The sequence below is a fragment of the Puma concolor genome, chromosome A1, assembly GCF_028749965.1.
Source record: "Puma concolor isolate L17-30 chromosome A1, mPumCon1.1.hap2, whole genome shotgun sequence".
Classification (NCBI taxonomy): Eukaryota; Metazoa; Chordata; class Mammalia; order Carnivora; family Felidae; genus Puma; species Puma concolor.
In genome coordinates, this window is record NC_141667.1 from 233,309,206 (window position 1) to 233,328,131 (window position 18,926).

The following is an 18,926-nucleotide window of genomic DNA, read 5'->3' on the forward strand; positions in this document are numbered from 1 at the left end:
GTAAACAAACAAGCAAGCAAATTAAAACTGGGACTTTGTGGCGTCTGACCCGCGGCCGCCAGGATACCTGAACTGTAAGCCACAGAACATTCAGGACCTAGCACCCCGCAGGATGGGGGATGTGCATCAGCCACACGTGCAGATTGGTTCTCTATCTCAGTTCCCCAAGCGGCTCTGGGGATCCCCAAGACCCGCTTCCGCGTTAAGACCCGCAGCGCAGCCGAGGCGGCAAGGCGTTGAGAATGGTCTCCGCGAGACGATAAACAAGCGTGAGAGGAGGAAGTGGGTGTCACCGCACAGCCCGATAAACAAGCGTGAGAGGAGGAAGTGGGTGTCACCGCACAGCCCGTGCCTGGCCCGGGAGCGCAGGCCAAGCTGTTTACAAATTGGTGCCTGCAAAAAAGTTTGAGCCGCAAAGCTCATTTCTTGCCGTCTGACCCCTCCTCTGGGGTGGGCCTTCCTTTAAACAAAGGACAGCTTCCGCAGCACTCAGAAACAAATGTTTGCTTGCCCGGAGGCAGAAGGAGGCGGGCGCCCTGCGCGATGCCTGAAATAAGCCTTCCTCCTGTCACTTAGGAGCCTGTGCCGTCTTGTCGGCAGGAGACACCGCAGCAAGGGGACAGGCACCTGGAGAGAATCAGATTCCACAGATAATTACAGGAAGGGCAACCACAGGTCCTAGTGAGGCCAGCTGTCTGCGGGCGGTTTTCATCGGGCTCTTTTTCACTCTATTGACTGATCTGCACGGAATCAGTTTCCCCGAGGTGCCAGAAAGTACCGCACGTTGGGCGCCTTGCACACAGAAATCGATCGCCCCACGGTTCCGGAGGCCAGACGCCCAAGATCGAGGCCTTGGCAGGGCTGGCTTCTTCCGAGGCCACCAGCGAGAATTTATTCCATGCCTGTCTCCTGGCTTCTGGCGTTTGCTGGCAAGATTTGACATTCCAGAAGCAACGTCCCAGTCCCTGTCTTGGTGGCCACGTGGTAGGCTCCCTGTCAGCATGTCTGTGTCCAAATCTGCCCTTTTTATGAGGACGCCGGTCATCCTGAATCACTCCGGGATGGCCTCACCGTAACCAATGGCACCTGTAATGACCCTATTTCCAATATGGCGACCTTCTGAGGCACTGGGAGTTAGGTCTTGAACGTGTACGTTTGTGGGGGATACAATTCAACTCCTAACACCTGCTGCGTGGCACACCTTTGCTAGAAGCTGAGGGAGAGAAAGAGGTGGTGACACACAGCCTGTGCTTGGCTCACCCACAAGCCAGCCTGGAACACGGCCAGCAGGGCATTCTGCAGCCCGGTTTACGGTTGATGAGCGGGACAGTGGAGATACGAGCCAAGTTCCATGGGAGCAGGAAGGAGGGCACCTTACAGAAATGGCATTTGAGGACTGGGTTGAGAGGTACAATCTTTAAGTTGCTCTTTAGTGTGAAGCTGAGGGGGGCTGTAGTATCTGAGACTTGGTTTACCAGGACACAAGTTCAAAGTCCTCCCTGGTGTATGTCTGGTCTCTCTCTGGTGCAGAACTGCATGGCCGTTGTTAAAGCCAATATGCTGTGGAATATACACAGGCCGGTCTGGAGTATGAAGTGGAAATACTTGAAGTTTCAAATAATCAGTCACGGTGAGCCTATAATTGTAATTTAAATTGTTTGGGAAATGCATTGAAGTAAGTGCGTAACCAATGTTCAGATGTTCATGAAGAATTGTACTCCTCATGTGGTTTATTAAAATGGTTTAGTATTTGGGGCACCTGGGTGGCTCAGTCGGTTAAGCGTCTGACCTTTTTTCTTTTTTTTGGGCGGGGGGGCAGGAGGCACATGTAAACAGGGGAGGAGCAGAGAGAGAGGGAGACAGGGAACCTCAAGCATGGCTGCAAAGCCCCGATGCAAGGCTTGATCCCACGACGGTGAGATCATGACCTGAGCGGAGATCAAGAGTCAGACGCTTAACCAACTGAGCCACCCAGATGCCCCGAGCGTCTGACTCTTGATCTCAGCTCACGTCCTGATCCCAGGGTCGTGAGTTCCAACTGCACGTTGGGCTCCACGCTGGGTATGACACCTCCTTAAAAAAATAAAAATCAAAATCGTGTTGCATTTGATAGAAGCAGGCTTAATTCCCATAACAACAAATGAAATAAAACGAACACCCTGTGTTATGGGCCGAATTGCGTCACCCGCCAAAGTCATGTGTTGAAGTCCTCAGCCCCGGTACTTCAGGACGTTGACTGGACACAGGTAGGATCTTCAAAGACGTGATCCAAGCTACTGTGGAGCCTTTAGGGCAGGCTCTGGTCCAATATGGCTGGTGTTCTCAGCAAAGGATGTGAGTCCATAGAGGGAGAGTCCCCCTGGGGATGAGCACCCATCTGGAGAAAAGGCCGCGGGGGGACACAGGGAGGAAGGGCCACCTGCGAGCCGGGGGAGAGGCCTCCGGAGAAAGCAAGCCTGCTGACACCTTGGTCTCAGACTCCCAGCCTCCAGAACTGTGCGAAGCCAGATCTCTGTTGTTTCGGCCCTTCCATCTGTGCTATTTCGTTACGGCCGCACTAGCAAACTAATACACGCTGCGACTCGTTCAGAAGTCTCGGGGTTCTCGGTTATTTGTTGGCCTGTTTGCACCTCGTTTTGCTCTGCTCCTTAATGTCTACCTTCAAAATAAGACCCAGACACGTCCCCTTTGCTCCCCGTTGCGATCTCCTCTTCCCGCGGGGTCCTTGTTACAGTCTGGAGTACGTGGATGCATGCATCTAGAGGATTCTTTTTCTAGAAATATTGTACGTATCATTCGGCAATTTTGCTTTTACCTAATCAGATGGCGCCGAGGTCTTTTGGACTTTATGAGCATTTCCCTTGTTGATCTGCTTTTAAATTTTTTCCGGGGTTTGCCGAGAAAGACTTTATGTCACAAAATAGCTCTTTGGGTCGAGCTGGTAGCTTACATAGTCCAGTTTCTTTAAACTTGTAAGGGAACAGGAGCGGTGATAGCAGCCTGAATAAACTGTCGTGCCTTTGGAAAAAGCAAAAAGAACCAAAGGCCTCAGTTTAAGAAGTCAGCAGAGCCATATTCCTGAATGTCACGGTTTCGACGATGAAAGACAAAAACCCGAAACTCCAATACGGCAGTGCTACTTTTCTTCCATGTGTACAACTTAAACCCAAACCTAAATCGACCTCTGATTTATTGGCACTTAATTCCCTAAAATGTTGACTGAGTGTTGCCAGGAAGGCCTGGTGGGACTCCACTTAAGTCTTTAGCTACAAACCCGGAAACGTACAAGGCCTGACAATCATTTGCATTTTATTGCAGCTTGGTATGGAGCTGAATTGCTTTGCTAAAATCAACTCCTAGATTAAGAAAGGCTGATATCATTTATTGCAGGCACTGAGTGACATCCAAGAGACGACAGCCTCTCTGATTTGCCATTACCTTGGAGAGATTTAACTGTGTTTTGCAATACTTTTCGGCGCATACTATTGTTTTATTCTATTTCCAAAGGATTTTTTACTTCAACGAGCCATGAATGTTTTGTCAATTATTACTGGTACGTTTTCGCCATTCAATTTAGCAGCGGCTAACTTCTATTGGAAGTCTACAACAAAAGCGAACACAATAACCTGAAAGAATGCGTGCTGATTGAAACAAACCTGTGAGTTGTATTGAAAAATCAATTTGAGGCAAAGAGCATACAGCATGTCCCAATGCAAGTTGATAGTAAGTTCCTGCTAGGTTAGAACCCACAACTTTAATGAAATACAGTGATCATTTCAATTTAATTATTTTAAATATTCACAGTACCCACTAAAGTGTGACCTCTGGGGTGCCGAACACTGAAAACAGTAAGCTTTCATTTTCAGTTGTCATCAACACTGCCACACCAGAGGTGTCTCGAAAACCCTGCCACGTTCTTGGCAGATCACGAATCCACCAGGAAGCCCCAATCAAGGACGGTTGAGTTAGGTATCTGAAAACCGTACCCCATAGTAGCAATAATTGTGGTAGTATTAGCAGGAATAGCAGGAGTACTTGTTATCCAACTTAATTTTTTTTTTTAACGTTTATTTATTTTTTTTGAGACAGAGAGAGACAGAGCATGAGTGGGGGGAGGGTCAGAGAGAGAGGGAGACACAGAATCCAAAGCAGGCTCCAGGCTCCGAGCTGTCGGCACAGAGCCCGACACGGGGCTCGAACTCATGGACTATGAGATCATGACCTGAGCCGAAGTCGGACGCTCAGCCGACTGAGCCACCCAGGCGCCCCACTTGTTATCCAACTTAATAACTGGACCACCTGCAGTTAAAATTTTACAGGAATTTGAACTTGAGGAAAGCCTCCCCAGATGTTCCTATAGACAAGGTTCTCCTCATTCTCCTAGTGGGTTAACCAGCCTTGGAAGCAAGAGTGAAAAAAAGAAGACTGTTCTCCATTTTATTTGTGCTTTGTTATTGTTGTTGTTGTTGGGGGGGGGCTTTTAAAATACAGTTTATTTATTTTTGAGAGAGAGAGCGTGAGAGAACGCGTGCGTATGAGCCGAGGAGCAGAGAGAGAAGGAGAGAGAATCACCGACTGTGAGACCATGATGTAAGCCAAAACCAAGAGTCGGACGCCTAACCGACTGAGCCAGCCCAGTGCCCCACGTCTCCATTCTATATGGGGCTCGAACGCCCTGCAGAAGGTAGGGTACCTCTGAACGGTGGCCAATTCGGTTGTTTCACCCTCTGCAGCTGGGGACTTGGCTCAGAAATTCCATCGCCGTGTTCTGGCACAACACAAAACCACTTCAACCCTTCTTCCTTTTCTCTTAGAAAGGCTGGGGCTGTGTTCTTGCGAAAACACAATTTCGGGTGGTTCCTGCCGTGACCTAGGGAGGCAGAGCCGAAAAGGCTTCGGCGTCAGACTGGCGTGGGCTCAGCTCTTGGTTCCCACACTCAGTGGCTTTGGGATCTTGGGGATGCTACTTAACCTCTTGAAGCCCTAGTGTCCTCAGCTGAAACATGGTACCAGTGCCACCGGCACCATAGGGTGACGTAGTGATTGAGAGAGACACTTGCCATATGCCTTGCGAACGTCTGTCCTCTTCCTCTGGGTGAAAAGCCACATGGCCTCAGTTTGGCTCAGGTACACCAGCCCGGTCAAGATCGCAGCAAGTAAGCTAGGAACACTGTGACCAACAAACCCGATAAAGGTCAAACTTTCCAATCGGCGTGAAGCATCACGTAACAGACACAGTGCCCGAGGGCTGGCCTGTCTCCCCCTCTGGCCACTGCTGGTTTCTGGAGCCAGGCGACAATAGTGATCGCAGAACTGAAACAAAACAACAACGTGGGCATGTTGTCCATATCGCTTTGGATTTACAATAAAGTATTGGCACTGACACTAATATTTTTATGACTGCAAAATTTATTAAACAAAAAAAACCAGTGAAAACAGAAATTTTATATCTTACACATCAGAGGAAATATGCTTGTAAGCATATTACAAATAGCAAGAAAAGCACTTATAATTGTTATGTTTTGGTTGTTCAGACATTCAATTATTAGGAAACCTCACTAAAAATTGAAGTGTTTGGAAACTGAGCAAAAACGACATGAAATGAAGAACACTTAATCCTCAGTAATGGATCTTTTTTTTCCCCAGGGTTCGGTCCTAAGAAACAAAATGGCCCAATGATATCATTGTTGAATGGTGAACATATTTGTGTGGAAAATTTTGCTGCCACTGGAAAAGTTTATTTTCATCTTACACCAGTTTAGAAGTTGTCGGGAGATAGTAATAAACCAGATTCCATCTTCAAATAATCTTTTCCCCTGTTTGATGACTCCCAGAGTTCTTTCAAAGTAACTTTTTGGGGGTTTTGGGTGGAGAATGGTGGTCAGAAACTTGAAGTTTTCACTGATAGCCAGTTGTAGTTTTATTCCTCAAAAGAGCATTTCAGTCTTATCTTTATCCTCGTTGCTTTGTCGCCAATAGAGATTCAATTCAGTTTCCGTATTACTCTCAAAGATATTCCATTTATATCCTGCTTGCGAGAAAATGTTTTCACTGGGGTAAGAGTCTTCCCATAGAAATTGTCCTGCTCCAACGTCTTCTAAAGGAATGTAGCTTTGTTCTACTTGAAAATTAATGCAGCATGGAATTCTCTGAGTACCTCTTAGGAAAATGCAGGATGTCAATCGCAGATTATTTAAGTATTTCCCAAAAAGGTTTTACCAACAAAAGTATCTATAGGTCAGTAATCAAGACTGGAGCCCTTACTGACAGAGTATTAGTTATTGATGCTATCCTTATGCATTCATGCAAAAACCATTCTTTGAGCACAAGTTATCTGCAGGGTGTTTCGCTAGGCATGAAGGATAAGTGACAGATGTTTATTATCCCCGTCCTTGGGATGCTTATGGTCTAATGGGAGCTGCGATAAACAAATGAATAAACGATTGCAAAGGGTGATTTGTGCATGAAGGAAAATAAGGGCTACGGCAGAGAATAGGGTGACCAGCGAAGGTCTTTCTGAGGCGGTGACATTTTGACTGAGTCACAACTCAAAGACAACACCGGGCAATAGAGGAAAGTGATCTAGGCAGAGGGAGAAGTGGGTGCCAAGGCCCTGGGGCAGAAAAGAGTTTTGTGTATTCCAAGAACTTAGGGATGGCCTTTGTGCCTGGGACAAAGTGAGAGACAGGAGACAAACACGGATGAGGTCATAAAGTCAAGAGGGGCTAGAAGAGGCAGTACCTGGGGGACTGGGAGAAGACATTGGCCTTTATCTATCGGGCAATGCAACATCATTGAAAGATTTTAAGTAGCGAAGCAGCTTAAATAATTTGCCTTTCAAAGAACACTCTGTGGAAAATTTCTGTTGTGAGAAGAAGAGAGAAAGCAAGAGAGAAAGTAGTGGGACCAGTTAGGAGACCGCTTGGTCAACCACAGGAAACATGACGGTAGCTTTGACCCAGATGGTTGTGGTGGAGGCCGCAGGGAGACAGGCTCATACCAGATGTATCTGAAGGAAAGCAAACAGAACTTACTATTGGGTTAGATAGAGGAGAACAGAAATGCAAGGGGCCAAGGATGGTCCCCAGTAACCCGGGCACATTGCTAATCAGGTGCGTGACGGCGGAGGAGTAGGAGAGGGCCAGAAGAGACTGACAGACGGGCTGGTGCAATAGGACAAACAAGGACAGTGGAGTGTCTTCCATGACGAGGCCACGGAGCTTCAAGATGGAAAAGGTGGTCAAGTGTGTCTGACAAAGCGACGTAAAGACCCAAGAGCCCATTAGACTGGCCAATATGGAGGTTGTCGGTAACCTGGCCACACGGTTTCAGAGCAAAGGTGGGTTTGGGGAGAGGCTGGTGAGGAAGCAGGTAGAGCGTGTGTAAGCGTCTCTTTTGAAAGCTTGTCCTTTTTGCCAGGCGGGGGAGCCCAGGACGGAGCTCGGGACCACTGGGCAAGAGGACAGTCATTTCTCTCAGTTAACCACCCTCAACCCTTTAGCCCAGACACCTTTCCCAGAGAGTAAGAGACTCCTTCCCCACCTCTTTACCTTCATCCCCATCATCCTCATAATTACCCTGGCGAGGGCAGGCGTGACAAAGAACCACTTGCTTTTGACCTCTTAGGTGGACGTCTGCCCAGTTTTTGGCTCCGGGACCCTTCTCCCCTCCTGTCAATGAGCCCCAGGCCTCCCTCCGCACCATTCTCACGTCGGCCAGCTCAAGGTGAGCTTCTGACTCATACACGCTTTCCTCTTAAATTTTCTCGGCTTTCTCACTTAGCCAACGACGAGGTAGGACATGAAAATGTCTAAGAAATGTCGGAGGGCAGGAAATTAAGGAGGACTTGTAAGGACGCAGTTGTTCTCACGTTTTTGTCTTTCAAATTGCATTTTGTTAAACTAACCACGTTAGGGGAAATTGCCAATGGAGGAATATTGATCTTTCAAAGCGACGCACGCTTTAGGAGGATTTGACGTGGCTTTTACTGAAATTGCAGAATGGCTTTACTCTGTACGTGCCCTCTGCGATGGCCTACGGGGAAGGATGTGTGATATGTGTAAGAAAAGGAGTAGAAGGAATTTCATTAAGGGTAGGATGCTAGAACGTGAAGGTTCCAGCTCTTACGTAATTGAGGAAGGGCAGAAGTTGCATTTCAGGGAATAAAGGAAATCAGATGCCACAAATTTAACTGATTCTCATCACCAGCCAGTTAAACTCTCTTTTGCAGATCAGACATCTTTCCTCTATTTGCAGCAAAGCTTCAAAGCTGCAGGCTGGGCATCAGGCCATCAGAGTCACTCAGACCACAATGATGACATTTCCCGGAGTCCAGCATCCAGCCGTCATCCCTCTCTCCCCTCATCGTCCTCTGTCCTGTCACCAAAACAGAAAAAGATGGGAAAGGAGAATATTGTTTCCTTCCTGCCTCAAAGCTCCCTGGGCCTCCTAAGAATACAATATAACCCCCAACTTTCCCCAAATCTCCACATCCTAACATTGCCAGGAAGTTATAAGCCATGGGAGTCCGGGCAGACCCAGAAGAACATGTGTCTTTTTCTCTAAAAGCCCTTGTGGAAAGTCCCCACTATTCTGTGGGGGAGAAACAGTGTCTGCTTTGTTCATTCTGTTTCTAACGCCTAGTACAGTGCCCGGTCCAGGATCAACAATAGTGTTTCTTTAATGAATAAACAGGCGAATGAGTGAAGCTTTCCAAGTGGATATATTCAAATGCTAAACACTTGGGCTCTATGTCTATGTGCTTCCATTTACCCCTAAAGAAGTTTCTCCTATTTGTTTTTGTATCTTTATTCCCTGGGAACAAGAAAATCAAAACAGTGAAATGACTTTTTGCTGGGTCACAAAGCATGAAAATAAAAGCATCAGAGCCTGGCAATCCGTGAGGCTGATGACAGCTTTGATGTGTTGACTTCTCTTCCAGGGTCCCGTTCACCATCTCTGTGTCCCTCCTCACCTCTCCGTTTCTCTTGCTCCCCCTCCCACTCCCCCTGATTTCCCGGGCTCAGCTGTGAATTCAGCTGCCTACCATAGAGTTCATGAAGACTGGATTCACCTAGGGTTATTTGAATTTTGGTAGAAGATTCTTGAACTCAAAGGAATAACATTGAGTGTTAAAATTTCCAAGGGGTGGAGGCAGGTGGTTTAGAGGGACTTAATTTTCCCATCTCAAATTATTCCAAATAGGCAGTTATATATTCTGGCCATTCATAAGGCCAGGTGTGCTCATTGTTCACTCTGCTGGACCAAACTGGATTAGGACCCAGACTAGGGTTGCAAGATCATCTTTAAAGAGTAACCACAATCCCTGTTGTCCATCCATTCATCCATCTACTTCATTCATTCGTTTGTTCACTGGAGACCAATGGTGAGAAAGGCAAGGACGTGTCAGTTCTCTAGCAATTTACAGACTCAGGGAGAGAGATAGTGATCTCCTAATCCTGCAACTGAAAGAAACACCTTGGATAAAAGGAGTCAAGCTCAGGGAGTTTACAGAGGAGCCACAGAGGCTGGGCGGGTCTACAGGTGCTTCCCAGAGGAAGGAGGAGTGGGAGTCAAGGGTGGATAGACAGAAGACCCAATGGGAGAGGGAGCTCCCTGAAGGTATAGAAAGCAGGCTGGAGTGGCTGGTGTTCAAACCTCCAGGTGGACAATCGGCTGGGGAGGAAGGCAAAGGCCAGAGCATTTAGTCTCTTTGGGACCAGATTTAAGGTCGTATTCTTTATCTTAAGGTGGATAGGGACCTCTTGAATAGTTTTAAGTGGGAGAGGAGCCTGGGAGGAGCCTGGGCATTATCCTGCCTTGAGCTACTCGCAAATATATTCGTGTATCGCTGTACTTTTCTTCTTGTGCATGTCTAACTCCACACATCTCTTCCTGGGGAGAATTAAGACTGGTGCTTTCCTGGGTAGCAGAAACAAAGACAGGGTCAAGGTTCAACCAGTGACTTTCACTCCAGAGATAACAGTTGTAAAAGCCCAAGCTTTGTTTTGTAAGAGCAGAGCTCTCAGTGAATCAAAAGGCAATGGCCAGAAGAGATCGAGGGGATAAAGTTCCCCTAAAATGAGTAGATAATAAACTGGCCCCTGTGTGGGGAGGAGGGAAGTGATGAGAAGCAGGAAGGCTGAGGCCAGAGAGACTTCTTGGCTGGTGGAAACCACGTAGAGGGAAGCGTCCTCGGCATGGAGACACTGCCCCACCTCTGCCCCAGCAGGCATCAGAGAGCCAGCTGGGAACCTCGCAGTCCCTGCAGACCGCACCTGTTGGGGAACGTGCTGTGTGAAGCGTGAAGGTGGCCGGGGCTGAGGAGCCGGTCTTTCTCACTGCACTTCACCCATCGTTTACTCAGCAGGAGTGAGAATCACCTTTGAACACACACAAACTATCCCCCCACCCTCCCTCCTCAAAGGCTCAGGACCCGCTTTGTCCCCTGAGAGCTAACAGTGAAATAGTTAACCTGGATACAGTCAAAGGCGGTACAGTGACGCTGTGGATGGGCAGGCCCCCTCGTTATCTGTACCGAGGTGAGAATAATAGAGTCACTCGGGTCAAGATCGCGGTGAAACCCAGCCCAGTTGTAAAATGAGGTTGGCCATTTTCAAAGGTTAATCTGGCTGTGGGGTGGAGAGCTGAATGCCAAGGGGCCAGAGCTGAGATCGTGTGACTAGACAGGAGCTTATCTCAGTGGTCCGGGCAAAAAAGTCGCCATGGCTTGGGCTAACATGGTGGCCCTGGGGATGGAGAGGAGTGACTGGATTCGAGAGATGTAACTGAGGTAAACAGACAGGACTTGAAGAAGCAGGTAAGGCAGTATAAGAGAGCTTCGTTAATTGGGTTTCTATAATCAGCAAATAGCTTCGATGGTTTCCACCATAATGTTGAAAGCAAACAACCCCAAGTTCTCAGTGGCTTACGGTCATCTTTTTGTCTTTCTTGTTATATAGGTCTGCAGATTGGTTGGACATTTCTGTGTCAGGTCATAGTCGGTCCATGTGTCTCTTACTCTAGGACCTATGGTTACACGGGGGTGAGCTCTTCCATGGTGGGTGGCAGGAGGTCAAGGGCCCAAGCTAAAACACACAAATATGTTGCAATCCTCTAGCTGGACAGGGCCTAGGAAATGTCTACTCATATACCATCGGTTGAAGGATACTAGGAGACAAAGCCCAGAGACAGCGGGGCAGCGAACTAAACTGCCCCAGAGAAGCCATGGCAAGACTGAATTGTAAACAAATAATGCTCTCTGTCTTAAGAATCAAGGGTGGCCCCTAGGTTTCTGGCTTACCTAGCTGGATATATTGGGGTGCCCTTCCCTGAGAAAGGAAACCTAAGAAATGAATCAGGCTTGGGAGACCCCCTGGGCTCAGTCTTGGATATTTGGTTTGGGATGTCTTTGGATAGCAAAGTGGCAGGAGCTACGGAGAAGCGTGGCCTGGAGGTATGTACTGGGGAGATTATGGCAAAGACTGCCTGTTGTACCCAAATATCCATCCACTTACCCCTTCTTCTTCTTCAGTTGAACCTTGAGCTTTTCTTTTCTTTTCCAACCTCTCTTGAATGGAGTAGTTGCCTGACTACATTTAAACCAATGAAATGGGGCGCCTGGGTGGCGCAGTCGGTTAAGCGTCCGACTTCAGCCAGGTCACGATCTCGCGGTCCGTGAGTTCGAGCCCCGCGTCGGGCTCTGGGCTGATGGCTCGGAGCCTGGAGCCTGTTTCCGATTCTGTGTCTCCCTCTGTCTCTGCCCCTCCCCTGTTCATGCTCTGTCTCTCTCTGTCCCAAAAAATAAATAAATGTTGAAAAAAAAAAATTTAAACCAATGAAATACAGGAAGGGTCAATTATGACTTCTAAAAACTATCCTAAAAGGAAAGAGTATGTCCTTCCTCCTGTTTTATCGGTCCCTGCTGGCAGAAATGTGGTTGTGATGGCTTAAGCCCAAGGGGTCAACCTGGGCCGCGAGGTAAAAGTCCGATGTTGAGAACGGCAGAGCAACGGCAGAGAAAGAAGACTAGTTCCCTGAAAAGAAAAATCACTTTTATAGTATTTAAGTTACTGCCACTTGTAGTCAAACCCAGTCCTAACTGTCACAAGAGTCATGGGAGCGAGGAAGTGCGAGACACTGCTGAATTTAACACCAGATTTTCTTTTTTTTTTTTTTTTCTTTTTTTTTTTTTTCAGACTGAAAATGGCACAGATGTCCGGGGTGCCTGGGGGGCTCAGGTTGAGCATCCAGCTTTTTTTTTTTTTTTTTTAACGTTTATTTATTTTTGGGACAGAGAGAGACAGAGCATGAACGGGGGAGGGGCAGAGAGAGAGGGAGACACAGAATCGGAAACAGGCTCCAGGCTCCGAGCCATCAGCCCAGAGCCCGACGCGGGGCTCGAACTCACGGACCGCGAGATCGTGACCTGGCTGAAGTCGGACGCTTAACCGACTGCGCCACCCAGGCGCCCCTTAACACCAGATTTTCAAGAAGAGAATGTGGAACGAGAGGTGAGGAGGGCCCAGGACTGAGCTTCCGGGAGCTCTAAGGTGTAAGCGCCAAGTAGAGGAGGGGACCACCCACAAACAGAGACAGACGCAGCTGAGGGGTAGAAGAAAAGTGAGACTTGGTTGTTCTGGACAGGAAAGGAGGAGAGCATGTCAAGGAAGAGGAAGTGGCCAAAAGTGGGAGACCATCCAACAAGTGAACAGCAGAGGAGATGAACTAGGTTCAGAAGATGACAAGGACGCGGGGGAACACGGCCTTTGATTCGCAAGAGTATCCTCTGAAAGACTTAGGAACAAAATAAGGCTGTATTGGGGCTATTAAAACATGATTCCTAAAAAAAAAAAAAAAAAATTACCCATAATTCCAAATATTTCTAAACCACCAACGGCCCAGAGTACCGTCCAGGATGCTTTAAGAGGAAAACGACTCCATTCTAGACTTCTATTAGAAGGTAAGCGGAAGTGATGGAGAAGACAGATGGGCCTCAACATGACTTTCTGTCCTTACACGTCAGGTTTTCCTCTCCACTCCTCTCCTTTGCCCCCACCTCTGCCTTCTGCACAGCTTCAGGCAAAAGCCTCCACCTCTCTGGCCTGTCCTTTGTCCTGTCCCCACACTGCTTCTCATTGTTTTCTTAGGAAAACATGGTAACTTCACTCTCTTGCCCCAAATCCTTTCAGGACTTTCCACTGACTACATTTTCAAGTTTCAATTCCTTAGTCAGGCCTATTAATCTTTCAAGATACAACCCTGACTTTTCTCTCTCATCTATCCATATATTCTGCCTCGACGATATCAAAGGACAAGCTCCAGCACTCGTCTGTGACCAGTCAGAATGCGAAAACATTAAATATTGCTGTTTCAAGACACTAAGTTTGGGGGGGGGGTGCTACACAGCAATAGATAAGCAGAACAGAAGTGGGTACCAGGAGGGGGGGGGTCCGGCATTAAAAACTTAAACCATACGGCATTGGCTTTGGAACAGGCCGTGGCCTACAGAGTCTCGGGAAGATGGTTATTGGGGCCTATAAGAACAGTGAGAAAATTGACAGTGAGGGAAATCATTATTGGAAGCAGGAGTAAAGTGACTAGCAAGGCCGTCACCTGCAGTAAGGCGGAAAAGAAAAAAATGTAACTAGTGGATAGTGAGACCGGCTAAGGAGATTTCAAGCGGGATGTTGAAAGTGTCACCTGAGTCCTGTTAGCCATGGATGGTAAGGGGCAGAGAGAAATGAACAAGAAGAAGAAATTTTTAGGTTTCAGATGTAATTTAGAGAAAATGAAGAGAATCCAGGATTGCCTAGGTTCAAAATTAAGCTCCTTGGTATCCGCCGCCCCCCACCCCCCCGCCAGAGAGTAAATTATTTATTTTCTTATTTATTTTAGTTTTTTTTAGTGTTTATTTTTGAGAGAGAGAGAGACAGACAGAACATGAGTGGGGGAGGGGCAGAGAGAGAGGGAGACGCAGAATCCGAGGCAGGCTCCAGGCTCTGAGCTGTCAGCACGGAATCCGACGTGGGGCTCGAACTCACAGACCGCAAGATCATGACCTGAGCCGAAGTCAGACGCTCAACCCACTGAGCCACCCGGGCGCCCGGAGAGTAAATTTTTTATAAAGTAGGATGACCAAAGAGCCTCTCAAGGATGTGGCTCTACTTTAAGACTTCAGAAATACTTAGGGGTGTGCCTCCTACCTAGAACCCTCAGCTAGGCAAAAGATTTCTAAGAGTTTTAACAGCATTGCCCCACAGAATCCTAACCTTAAGCCCAAAATCAGACAGGGTCCTATCTCAAAAACACTTGTGAGTGTGGCTTTTGTAAACTGCAAGATTCCTAGGAACCCCACAATGTGTTTATGAGTTTGAGTGGATGGGTGCACCATCAGCCAGCGTGAACTAAAAGGGGCAGAGTGACTCAAAACTGAAAAGAAGCCTCTAGACCTTCGAACTTCTATGGGCAGGAAGCCGGCTAAGGGAGCTATTCAGTGGCAAATGTAAGCCATCTCTCACAGCAAAGAAAGGGTGATTCAGAGGACAGAACCAGGGACCATGGAGAGTGACGCCCTGAGGGCAGGACTGTGACCCAGGATAGAACTGGAGGCAATACCTAGCCGGATTTCAGAAATGCTACGGACAAGTGACTGCTCTACGTGCCTCCCATTCTTCCTGCCCCCTCTGAGCCGGAGTGTCTCCTACAGGTATTTGTACACCCCAGTGTATATTGGGTGCTTGTGTGTAGGGGTGCAGGTAGCCTGTCTTTTTAGTTCACAGGTAGTTCTATTGACAGGAAACTGTTTAAGGAACACCACCGGAAGAGGAAGCCATTTGTGCCTGGACTGTATTTAGATGACAAGTTCCAGGTTTTTCCATCTGATTCTTATGCGCTTTGGGGGCAGGTGCAAAAGGGTGTGAACATTTTTGCTTGAGGGAAGGATGTGAATTATCGTGCCTGGAGGGCAGACGGGATTTTCTGAAGACAGCCACCACAGAGTCTCCATCCCCCAAGCTCTTCCGCACTGGTGGGAACTCGCCACTTCCTCATCAAGAGGTGAAGATTATTTCTCTCTGCCTGCTTCTACTGGGAAGGGCCTGTGTCTGCCGTGACCAGTAGAATATGGCAGCATCACTGCTGGGCCCACCGTGTCCACTGTGTCCACACAGTGTTTCACTGGCCTGGCAGTTTTCACTTCCTGCCTTTTAGAACACTCCCTCTGGAGCCCAGACTCCATGCTGTGAGGGCCCCAAGCTACACAGAGGGGCCACAGCCAACAGCCCACATAAGCTGTCAGCGCCATCTTGAATGTCCAGGTCCAGCTGTGGCCAACATCTGACCAAGACCACGTAAGGGACTCCAGATGAGAACTAGTCACCGAACCCAGTCAACCCTCAGAGCCACAAGAGGTAATAATACGTTGTGATTTTTATGTTACTAGGTTTCGGAGTGGTTTGTAAGGTCCTCAATACTTGTTCGTTGAATTTGTGACCCAATTCACTGCACCTTGGAATTTTTAAAGCAAGTAATACCACAGAGGACAAAGACAAATATTTACACCACATGCTAACTTGCAAGGTTATCAATTTTTTGGTGTGAGGTGATAGATGACCCACCTGTAAATGGCTTAAATTGGGGATTGGCAAACATTTTTATAATGGGCTAGATAGAAAATATTTTAGGTTTTGCCTCTGTCACAACTCTACAACTCTGCCATTGTAGCTGTAGTCAGTAAGTAAAGGAATAAGTGTGCCTGTTTCCTAATAAACGATTTTGCTTACAAAAGCAGGCTGCAGGGTGCTTTGGCCCACGGGCCATAGTTCGCGGACTCCTGCCTTTAAACATAGGGACTCATTATTTTGTAACAAGAACTGAGAGTTAATTCAAATAGATCAACCATATAAGCACGAACGTGGGGTCTCTCCACCTTTCTGCTCTGTCATCCTCAATTCTGTGAATTTTGTTCTCAGGCTGGTCCCTTCACGCGGTTGTAAAATGGCTGCCACTTCCTCGCGCCTCCAGGCATCACATCCTGACACCCACGTCCCCAGTGGAGAGAGAGGACTGCTTCTCTGCATCCTGTTTAAGAGCTAAGAGAACTTTTCCAGAGGTCTTCCAGCAGACTTTCACGCCCCATGGGCTATAAGTGCATCTCACATCCATTCGTAAACCATGAGTTACCATTATCTTGACCTCAGACTACTCCAGCTTCCCCCCATCGGAAGCTTTGCCCAATACGGGAACAAAATGGGGTTCCGTTAGCAAGGAGTCTAGCTACTGGGTGGGCGATAACCCAGAAAACCAAGCAGAAGCCCAGAGGCATTGGCGATAGGGTGCGCAGAAGATTCGAGGGCCAGATCCTGATGCCCAGCTTGGTCGGTTAGGGGAACAACAAGGAAACAAAGCACGTGTCGTCCAGTGGCTTCCGGAAGTTCCTAGTCCACAGCGTCAAGGAGCTTGAAGTGCTGCCGATGCCCGACAGAGATTTCTCACGATGTCTCCTCCAAGAACCACAAAGCCCATCTACAGATTGCAGGTGGCAAGAGGTGTGAGGCTCTCTGCAAACTCCAGGTGGCCAGGCCCAGCCGAGGCCACGGAAACAAAAAGCCCCAGCCTTTCGGCGTGTACTGCTTGAGGTCACTTTCTCCATGGAGGTTTTCCTGAGCCCTCCCTCAGGAGACACTGCCGGCTCCCTCCTTCGGTCCTCAACCCACACATCATGCCTTCAGCCCCCTACTTGTCTATGCCCCCCCTGAACTGGGACTTCCTTACTTTGACATTAAAGTGGCTGCTGCCACTCCTGGCCCACAGAAGGCCATCACCCATGTGTGATGGCGGGTGGAGGAGGGTGCAGAGGAAGTCAGCCCCCCAGGTCCCTGGGTCATTAACGTTAACACTGTGGAATTATCTCTGCCTTGCTCTTCTTTTCGGAGCGGTGGCCTCAAGCTTGCAGACTTGTGCCCTTGAGCCAGGATCCCGTCAAGCTGAGAAACCCAGTTTGCTTGTTTTCCTTTTAGTTGGGGCCGGATAGGAACCCCGTGGGCAGTGTTGGGCCACAGGCTTTTGGCAAGTGGTGCCATGGGCTTGACTCCTAACTTTTCCCACATTCCTTCAAACGGACCCCCTGCCCTGCAGGATGGCTTTTAGTGGAATGTCACATGTCCTCGGCACTCGTCTGTGGTCCCTGGGACGACACCTACCACACTATCTAAGCTGCGTGTCTTTGGTCTGTCTCTCCTGCACGATGACCAGCTTTGTGAGGACAGACGTGCTCTTAGGATCATTTCTGAACCCAGTGCCTGGAAAACGCAGAAGAGATGTTTAACGAATGGATGAATGTCAGTGATGTTTCTGTAAACACACACACACACACACACACCCCTTTCTTTTTTCTTTTCTTAATGTTTATTTATTTTGAGATAGAGACACAGCATGAGCAGGAGAGGTGCAAAGAGAGAGAGGGAGAGAGAGAATCCCGGGCAGGCTTCCCGCTCAGTGCAGAGCCTGACTCAGGGCTTAATGCTTCGAACCATGAGATCATGACCTGAGCAGAAATCAAGAGTCCGATGCTTAACTGGCTGAGCCACCCAGGCGCCCCTTGCGCACACACCTTCCAACGGCCCCAGAATCAGGTGTGTTGGCGAATGCTGTTGCCTTCATCCTTTAACCTGGCTACCTCCCAAGCACCTCTGCTCAAAGCCATGGAACCGCCACTGCCACAGGGAAGCTCTGAACTGAGAGTCCTTGCCAGTGATGGCCTGTTGATCTACCCCAGTGCCCCTGCGTCCCCTGCAGCCCCAGCCAACGCTCGCCTGGCCAGCACTGCCCGGATGTGTGCTGACCTGGGGATGCGCTGCGGGTCGAGGGAGGCGCCCACGCAGAGCTCACTCGGGGGTGGCCGCCCTCCTCTCATCCTGCAACATGGGCAGAATCGGGAGCCCCAGCAACCTGAAATTCACAGAAATCCTGGAGTGGACCGAGGAAGGGTGGGAACAGGAGGCACACGTGGCAGCTTGTCCTGAAGGCGACAAGATGTCTATTTGCATATAATAATTACCGGGCTCCTAGCTGCACCAGCCGCTGGCTGCCGAGCCCGCGGCTTGCACCGGTGCACTTAATGCCGCAGCTGTGATGGGAGAATTTCAGCTGAGTCATATCCCCATCTTAGGGGCTGAGGGGGAGAGTTGAGCCTGGGGGAAGGTAGCTGACTTGTCAAAAGTCACACGCAGCTAGGAAGCGGGGGTGGGGGTCAAGATCAGAGCCAGGCCAGCTTGCCCCAAAGTCCATCTTCCTGATCACTGGAGCACACTGCTCGCGAAGAAGCAATCGATCAGCAGCTTTGAACGTTTCCGTCTGTGGACACAGTCTGGTTGACGCACTGCCTCTCTCAGGAGGGGGCTGGAAATGTGTCCCCAGTGGAGCAGGATATCCCTCCCTCGGGTTGCGGGGCCAGCGAGGTCGATGAGTGGGGCGCAGGTGGGCCCCAGGTCCTGGCGTCCTGGGCCTGGGGTGGAATGTTCCATCCCTTCTAGCCTCGGAAGGCCTTGCTCCGCGTGCTGCTCAGATCTCACCCTCCCGGAAGGGGCTGGGCTCCCTGGCAGCTTGTGCTGAGGACTGGGTATCCCGCCCCTCCCCCCTTCCCTTACTTTGTCACTGGCAAGGGCAACTTCGTCTGGAAAAGGGGCCAGGCCAGAGTCACCAGGCTCTTAATGGAGCTGTGCAAGACACTGTCGTGGCCACTTTCTCGTCCACCCGGGGGGGGGGGGGATGGGACAGCGCTTGTGATGTCAGGAAGTTCACAGAAGCGAGTCCAGGCATGGCGGGTGTCCGGGGCCTGATCCTTGTCGCGCCCCACGTCATGAGAAGGGGGAGGCCCAAGGCCACGGGCAGACCCCTGCCAACATCGTTATGTCCCCTTGTGTCTT

The 18,926-nt window shown here is 49.1% G+C and overlaps 2 long non-coding RNA genes across 3 annotated transcripts; both read left to right on the plus strand.

Moving 5' to 3' along the window:
- Positions 1–433: 433 nt before the first annotated feature.
- On the plus strand, positions 434–8,738 carry LOC147584858 (uncharacterized). 2 transcript variants are annotated; one of them, XR_015253889.1, is made up of 4 exons: positions 435–1,408; positions 1,531–1,630; positions 4,508–4,684; positions 5,647–8,738. It is a non-coding gene; the product is annotated as an uncharacterized LOC147584858 (long non-coding RNA). The 2 variants fall into 2 exon arrangements; XR_015253888.1 differs by having other exon boundaries at positions 434–1,630.
- Positions 8,739–12,479: 3,741 nt separating this feature from the next.
- On the plus strand, positions 12,480–17,334 carry LOC147584859 (uncharacterized). The gene is made up of 3 exons (XR_015253890.1): positions 12,480–12,961; positions 14,781–15,410; positions 15,972–17,334. It is a non-coding gene; the product is annotated as an uncharacterized LOC147584859 (long non-coding RNA).
- The last annotated feature ends 1,592 nt before the right edge of the window (positions 17,335–18,926 follow it).